This window comes from Crotalus tigris, unplaced genomic scaffold (genome assembly GCF_016545835.1).
Source record: "Crotalus tigris isolate CLP2741 ecotype Arizona unplaced genomic scaffold, ASM1654583v1 scf7180000020270.473046, whole genome shotgun sequence".
In the NCBI taxonomy this organism is placed as follows: Eukaryota; Metazoa; Chordata; class Lepidosauria; order Squamata; family Viperidae; genus Crotalus; species Crotalus tigris.
This window is the reverse complement of record NW_024097939.1, coordinates 240,490-247,974: the sequence shown is the minus strand read 5'-3', so window position 1 is coordinate 247,974 and position 7,485 is coordinate 240,490. Positions and strand designations below refer to the sequence as shown.

Sequence of the window (7,485 nt, the reverse complement as noted above, 5' to 3'; positions counted from 1 at the left end):
CAATATATGAATCGGATGATATATGCACCACATCCTTCTATTTACTATGCCATTACCTTAAGAAAGCAACACAACCTTGTGAACTTTAAAGTTTCCTCTTCCCGCTATATATTCAAAATGAAATCATTAATATTTATATGTATATATATGTATGGATGTATATGTATATGCTATATACATACATACACATATAAATGTGTGTATGTGTGTGTGTTATGTGTATGGATATATTTTTTCGCGAGCAGGCAACAGAATTCAATTTTTAATGTGGGCCATTGTGCTCACAGCAAAGAATCACAATACAGCTTATCTATCACATACATTTTTAAATAAAGGCAAAATACTAATCCCTAGTATAAACAGACTTGGAGAAAATAACGGGAAATATAGAGTCTTTATTTGGATAATGGGAGTCATAACCCAACATATCTGGAACGGTCGAGATGTTCGCTGACCTTTCAAGATTCTTTTTTGTAGAATTTGTTATTTGCATTACAGAGCAACTCCCTTTCAACCTCGTAAGCCTAAAAACCTAAAAGGGCAGCCCAGCGGGGCAGCCCAGCGAGTTGACCTCAAACACCGCTCCACACCTCCTTTCCGCAGCTTCCAGGCGAGCCACGAATAAACCGAAGTTCCTCCCTCGGGTTTCTTTTCTGTCACACAACAGGTGTGAGCCAGCGCAGGCGCACTCGGCTCTTTCTTTCTCATTCCGGTTAACCCTACCAGAAGCAAGCCAAACTTCTTTGGAGCTGGGATTTCCAAGTATCGCGCATGCGTCCGAAGTAGGCTCCCTAAGCAAGATGGCGGAGAGCTGCTGAGGGAATTGCAGTGAGGGAAGGAAGGGGGCGGTGACGGCCGCAGGTAGAACTACGGGGAAGGCAAAGGCCGACGAAGGTCCGAGACCGATTGGAGCAAGAATCGTGCTGAACAGCGAGGATTTCTGGGTCACTGTACTCTTCGGAAATGCGGGGTCAAGGTGGCAGGACAAGAGGTACTATTACTCCCTTTGCCTGCTGCCGCTACCGCTTGTAAGCAGTGTCCCGTAGGGCCTGCCCGGCGCCCCGGATGTGTGGGCGGTCATCTCCTGGTTCCTTGGTGGGGCCGAGTCCCCCGAGCACCGGCCGCGACGGAGGCGGCGGCAGAGTTCGGGGAGCTGCGGAGGCTGCGGCGCTGTTGGGTGTGGAGTGCGACGAGGTGGGCAGGTGAGTGTGTGCTTTCGGCGGCGTCCGTCTCTAGGAGGACATGTGCCTTCGTCCCGGTCACGGCGGCTGCGAAGAACACGCCTGCCTGCCTGCCTTTTTCCTCCCCCCCTCCTCTTTTTTTTTTTTTTTTGTCTCTTAGCCTTGGCTCTGGCAGTCTTGAGGTATTGACTTGCCAGCCAAAGCGATCCTGCCTTTTAGGGGGCGTTGCGTCTTTCAGATCCTCCCACTTTACGGGATCGCAGACATTATCGCCCCATTGTCTGGCTGGGTTCTGAAAAATCTAAGCATGGCAATTCGCGATTCGGAGACGAGGCTTGACGTTCCTGGTAAATACGATGTGCTCCTTAAAATCCTGGAGTTTGATAACTGTCAGTGGCCTGTTGGTAGCCTTAAGCTTTTCTTAAAAAAAAAAAAAAAGGTTGAGGTCCAGCGCCGTCTCGTAAGAAGCTCGTTTCCTGTTTGGGCACTTCCCCCTAAGCGTTTACTTAGCCATCGAAGGAAACGGGATGCTGGATCGGATAGGCTTTTGTTCCCTTCTTAAGACTTTCTTGTATGGCAGAAGCTGGGTACGGATTTTTAGGAAGAACGGCTCGTAGTAAGTTGCATAAGTATGGGTGAGCTGCGGACTGTGGAGGGTAATTAACAGGTGAATTACAGGTATACACAAAGAAACACTTGTTTGTGAATCTTGTCAAAAAACTCTTGACAGTACATTTCGAGCTGTAGAATAGGCTGAATGTGTGCACTGTGTGTCTTGATTTGCTATAGTCGGTAATACTTCTATTATTTGCTGAAGTGAGGATTTCTACTCTCAGTAACATTTTTCTTGCCTCTTAAACTTTATCCTTAACTATTATTCTCGAGAATGGTGATTCCCCTTCCCCTTTCAGTCCATATATAAATTTAATAAAGTAGCAATTTTTATCTGAATCAAAGATGCTTCAAACACCATAACCCCTAGATAATATAGCTTCTTGGGGACCTATAGTGTTTGCCTAATATGAAGATTACTAAATTCCAAGAGGATGCACACCAAACTGTTATATTCTTAGTACCTCCTGGTCCTGATGGGTACAGTGCACTTTTCAAGTAGTTGAAATGATTGTGGGACAGCTATTAGTAGCATATGCATATTTTTTATTCAAAAGGTCCCAGGTTCTGTTTTTAGCATCTTCAATCAAATATGAGGAATATGTCATGTTTGAATTTTAAAGAATTATTACCAAACGAAATGAACTATTTGGCTGGTTTAGAGTAGTGTCATAGATCTCTTTATGATAAGCAGCTTTATAAAACTCACATGATGTGGCCAATAAAAAGAAAACATTTTTAAAATACTGTAATGGTAGAGAAGATAATTCATTTATAATGCAATGTCAGGAGCTATGAATAAACAACAATAGGTTACTAATAACTTTAACCTTGACTTTTAATCTTTATCAAATTAGTATTGTATATCAATGTTTTATTTAGTGATGGATAGAAAATGAGATAAGTTGTTAAATCACTGAGCATCAGTGTTAGAATTATTCAGCTATTTCAAGTTTTCATGATTTTATTGAAGCAGGGCTTGTTTATTGAAGGTAATTCTTCCATTACATATTTTGACTACTTAGATATTTTGTATGGACGCAGAGGGAATCTAACTTTTGTTCTTCAGGTAAGTGTGATATATTAGAGGAGGGACATGTTTGTGAATGTATCTTTCATGAGTTATTCAATGGTGACATCTGTTATTGGACTACTTTTATTCCTACATTATACTTGCCTTGATGAGATTAATAGTAAGTACTATTGAATCTGACAAATAACAACAATAATGATGTTGGAAGATACCTTGAGGTCATCTAGCCCAACCCTATACCATTTCAGACAAATGGCTGTCCAATCTCGTCTTTAAAACTTCCAGTGTTTGGAGCATTCACAGCTTCTGGAGGCTGGTTGTTCCACTGGATAATTGTTCTAACTGTCAGGAAGTTTCTCCTTAGTTCTAGGTTGCTTCTCTCTTTGGTCAGTTTCCATCAGTTGCTTCTTGTCTTGCCTTCAGGTACTTTAGAGAATAGCTTGTGAATAATGTGTTGCTGTTTATAGTTACTATTAATATGAAAGTTGTTGGAAACTTATAATATCCTACGGTACTTCTAGGCAGTCACTATGCCACTTGGATGCACTTCTAACATGATTTCTCAGTACTGAACCAAAGTTAAACATCAGTTCAGCTATGGCAAGATTTGTCTGATACAATAAGTATTTTATGTCTGGAAGATAGATCTATTGATCGTTGTAGGGTGAATGATAAATGTTTAATGGTGTTTCTTTGTTGTAAAGCAATGCCAAATACTTTTGAATAACATGAGACAGAGAAAAAATATTTCCACGTGATCTTTTCCATTTTCTGCCTCCATGTTTGTGGAAGCTTTGCATGTCTATAACATCATAGATAAATTTTTATCTAAATATTTCCAGCTGTGAAAAGGGTTTTTCCCCATCAATAGCAGTTTATTCGTTGTATATAAGGGGTTTTCTGAAAATGTCTGTAACTGGGATAACTTTGAGATTCTGCATGGTAGGTTGCATGGTAGGTAATTGACATAGAAAAGTGTCTTTTTTTGCAGAGAGAAGGTGATGTGTGCACAGATAGGGTGACATTAGAAAAGTAATAGTAGCTTTAAAAAAAACATTAAGTAGCCAATCCTCCATTTGGAATGTTTCTTTTAGAACTGTTCTAATTTATTTTCAGTATATATTTTTGAAGAATCCTCCATTTATATAAATTCTTTAATCAGTTACCAGCCTATAACATAAATGTTTTTTCTTATCTTACAATGACCATCTTTGCTTAAGAACTTGAAACAATATAAAAACATTCCAAATCACCCTTGTTCATTATTTCTCAAATAATTCTAAATAGCTAATGAAACAGGGTTTATATTAACAGAGACTAGATGGAGTCTTAAGCAAGACTTGCTGTGTATATTTGGCAATTTGGTTTTTAAGATTTACATTTTTTGTTGTTGGTAGTTGTAATCCTTTTGTAACAAGTTAGAACTATAGTAGAAGGAATGTGTAGAATTGCACAACTGTGACTGGCTTTATGATAGCTAAAAGTGACATGTGAATTACTTCCAGTATTATTTCAACCGCATAGCATGTAATGCAAGGTAATCATTATGAGCATTGATGTACTGATGTAGCATTTTGGATAGATTCTCAGCTATAGTGAAAATTACATTGCCATATTGAACCAGTGTATCAATCAGTTTGTGCAAGAATTTTGTGGGCACTTGGGTGTACCTTGAATTCATAATACTTTTGGAATAGATGGAGTATGAACATTGGGAATTTTCTTAAGCTGCCTTTGGGAAAGCTTTGTGTCTAAACCGGTGGTTCTCAACCTATGGGTCGGGACCCCATTTGCGGTCGAATGACCATTTCACAGGGGTCACCAAACAACACAGTCCGCCATTTTTTCCCCCTTTTCCTTAGCTGTGCTACTCCCTTTTATTCTATTGGCTTTTGAAAGCCAATAGAATAGACTCTCTTGAAGAGTCTAATTCTATTGGCTTTCAAAAGCCAATAGGAATTGTCCAGGCTTTCTCTGCCCTGCTGAGCCCGCCAAAAGTCCCATTCTGCAAACGGTGCTGCACCAGTTGAGTAGTCCTCGACTTATGACCGGTTGAGTAGTCCTCGACTTACGACCAGTTGGGGGTCGCGGCATTAAAAAGGTTGAGAATCACTGGTCTAAACCAAGGAAGAAGTATGGGAATTTTCTTCAATAAGTAGATGAGTAGATTCTTCAGTGTTAAGATTTTAAAATTATAAAATTTTCTTTAAATTAACAGTATTCTTTGGTTTTATTTCATATGGTAAGAACTGACTTTTTACTACTTATGTTAAGCCTGTGTGATATTGAATTAATGTGGAACTGTGTATTTCACTAACTTTTTGGTGCCAGCTCAAGTGACAGCTCACTAATTAGATGTCATTGTTAGTCCTTGAGAACTGGACTTGGTTCATGAAGTTTTTTTCCAAAAATGTTTCAAGTGTAATGCATTTAAAAGAGTAAATTGAATGGGAAAAAAGTTCTTGTCCTCTTTAAGCAGTGAGTTTGTGTACCTCTCTGTTAGCATGAAAAAGTAGGTCTTTATACTATTCTTATGTCTACTGAGGAACAAAATGTCTTAACTTCAGCTGTTGAAATAATTTGCTTCAGAAAAGTCTTTGGTTATATTACATTAAATTAATAATTGTATAAAGGTTAAAATTAGGATTATTTTTATTACATTAATGTATAACATTGCTTTAAATATATATTTTTATTTTGTTTTTTTTATAAATACATCTACCTACATGTCAAAACTACATTCTTCTAAGCATACCCAATGTGAAAAACAAAAAAAGCAAGTATTTTATCAAGTAAGACTACATAAAATGTAGTTGCCCCTTGAATAGTTACTAAATGGCAGAAAATATTAGGCTGAAGATTCATTACCAGGGCTTTTTTTGTCATAGAACGCCCAGAACGCAGTTCCGGCACCTTTTTTGGATGGAACCTTGTAGGATAGGCAACGCGGGTTGTATGATATGTGTGAGTTCGGCACCTTTTTTTTTTTTAACAAAAAAAGCACTGCTCATTACTAACATTACATTCATTTCTGCAACTCTCCCAGTTAAGTATTCTTTTACAATGAATTCTCTATTATTTATGTATTGAATCTCTTTATCTTCATTTTGAAGTAAGACTGTCATATCATAAGAAGATATGCAATTATTAATTTAGTTCTATAGCATTTCCCAGTTTTTTCTACTATTTGTGCATAAAATTAATTTTATTTTGTTTACATTTCCAGCTTCTATTGCTGCAATTTCAGTATAGTTGATGTAAATAATATTTGCATTCCTTTCTTGTTATAAAATGAAATAGCTAATTATGTTCTTTTGGCAAGTTTTTGCCTCTGATTAAATTTTTCTGATAATAAGCTTTTCCATGTTTTTTATTCATAAATTAATTTCTTGTAAGTAGTTAGAATTCAAAATATTTTAGATGTTAGAATTTATAATAGAGCTTAATTCGTTAAATGGACAGGGTTCTCTTGTAATTGGCTGGTGATTTCAAATAAGCACAAATCTGAGTTATTACTACAAATACAATTCAATATATTTTATCTAATTTATTTTCAAACCATGCTAGAATTATTCTTGTAAATAACTGACAAAGGCAAGGAACCTTTTTCATATAGTTTCCTTTTCATGTAAAACTCAGTGATATAACATTTTCTTTTAAAATATATTGTTAAGCATTTTTAAAATAGAATTCTTGAAATAGTAACCATTTTAACTATTTTATGACAATTCTTCCCATTTGAAAAATTCCCCAAAAGGACCATTTTTCATTCCTATCATGTGGGTTATCATATTTAGGTGTTTGATTAATGCAGTTAAACATGTTTATAATATTATACATAGCTTTTCAAGAGTGGAATGCAAGACTGTTATTTTCATACTTTATATTACTTGAAAATTCTTCAAGTAAGGAAGGAAGGGTTAAGGACAGGGGTTCCCAACTAGGGGTGCAAGATGATATTCCAGGGAGTGAGAAAACTTGGGTTTTCAAAATTATAGTGTATATGCATAATTCGTTGCCGTTATTTTGAACTTTTGTAAGGGGTGCAAGAATACATCAGAAGCGTTCTAGGGGTGCTGGGTATAGAAAAGGTTGGGAACCACTAGTTAAGGGGAATCTGTAGCATTTGATTTCAAATGGTATTGGTGACCTTAGTTTAATAAAGTAGGAAGCTGGATATTGCTCAGGACTTTTGTGTGTCTGTCACAGAGGGTGATAGAATGATCTATTGCTGGAGTAGGTGGAGCTGGAATTGACAGTTTTTTATATGATGGTCTAATGCTTCATTGCAACACTGGTGAGGATTATTGTGCCTAATTTTCTTATTGTTACATAGGCACAAATATAAATGTGAGGTTGAAAATCAGTATTTTTTTTTGTTCAATTTCAGTGATCTCAAACATTAACAGAAAAAATCTGGATTTAATTTCATTATTAAAGAAATAAGTGTATATTTTTAAAATGGTTATTGTAAAGCATTGTTTTATTTTATTTGCTTTTCTAAGTTCCAAACAATATAGTGCAGAGATTCACAAACTTTCTTGGTTCACAATGCTCTTAGAACACCCTAATTTAGGAAAAAAAAAAACATCCTGGTTGGAACTGCCTATATTCTTAGCAGCTACTTTAATAAATTTTAGGTTCTTCATTAGGACTTGA

At 36.6% G+C, this 7,485-nt stretch overlaps 1 protein-coding gene across 4 annotated transcripts in view; it reads left to right on the top strand.

The window, feature by feature from the left end:
- Positions 1–380: 380 nt before the first annotated feature.
- APC (APC regulator of WNT signaling pathway) overlaps positions 381–7,485 on the top strand; it is a 76,071-nt gene continuing 68,966 nt past the window's right edge. For 2 of the 4 annotated variants that reach the window (XM_039366387.1, XM_039366382.1), the window contains exon 1: positions 381–1,202. The gene's annotated coding sequence lies outside the window, so the exon portion shown is untranslated. Of the gene's footprint in view, positions 1,203–1,417; positions 1,529–7,485 lie in introns of those variants that run through there. The other 2 variants (XM_039366384.1, XM_039366385.1) reach the window with 2 other exon arrangements.